Consider the following 971-nt stretch of genomic DNA (forward strand, 5'->3'; position numbering starts at 1 on the left):
CCTCATCCTCATCCTCATCCTCATCCTATCCTCATCCTCCTCATACTCCGCATCCTATCCTCATCCTCATCCTCTTACTCGTCCTATCGTCGTCCTCATCCTCATCCTATACATTTCCTCATCCTCATCCTCATCCTATCCTCATCCTCATTCTATCGTCATCCTCACCCTCATCCTATCCTCCTCCTCCTCCTCATCCTCATCCTATCCTCATCGTCACCCTCATCCTCATCCTATCCTCATCGTCACCCTCATCCTCATCCTATCCTCATCGTCACCCTCATCCTCATCCTATCCTCATCGTCACCCTCATCCTCATCCTATCCTCATCGTCACCCTCATCCTCATCCTATCCTCATCGTCACCCTCATCCTCATCCTATCCTCATCGTCACCCTCATCCTCATCCTATCCTCATCGTCACCCTCATCCTCATCCTATCCTCATCGTCACCCTCATCCTCATCCTATCCTCATCGTCACCCTCATCCTCATCCTATCCTCATCGTCACCCTCATCCTCATCCTATCCTCATCGTCACCCTCATCCTCATCCTATCCTCATCGTCACCCTCATCCTCATCCTATCCTCATCGTCACCCTCATCCTCATCCTATCCTCATCGTCACCCTCATCCTCATCCTATCCTCATCGTCACCCTCATCCTCATCCTATCCTCATCGTCACCCTCATCCTCATCCTATCCTCATCGTCACCCTCATCCTCATCCTATCCTCATCGTCACCCTCATCCTCATCCTATCCTCATCGTCACCCTCATCCTCATCCTATCCTCATCGTCACCCTCATCCTCATCCTATCCACCTCCTTTTCCTCATCCTCATCCTATCCTCATCCTCAACCTCATCCTCATCCTATCCTCATCCTCATTCTCCTCCTCCTCCTCCTTATCCTATGCGCATCCTCATCCTATCCTCATCCTATCCTCATCCTGATCCTATCCTCGTCCTCATC

The sequence above is a fragment of the Lupinus angustifolius genome, chromosome LG14 (assembly GCF_001865875.1).
Source record: "Lupinus angustifolius cultivar Tanjil chromosome LG14, LupAngTanjil_v1.0, whole genome shotgun sequence".
NCBI classification, from domain to species: domain Eukaryota; kingdom Viridiplantae; phylum Streptophyta; class Magnoliopsida; order Fabales; family Fabaceae; genus Lupinus; species Lupinus angustifolius.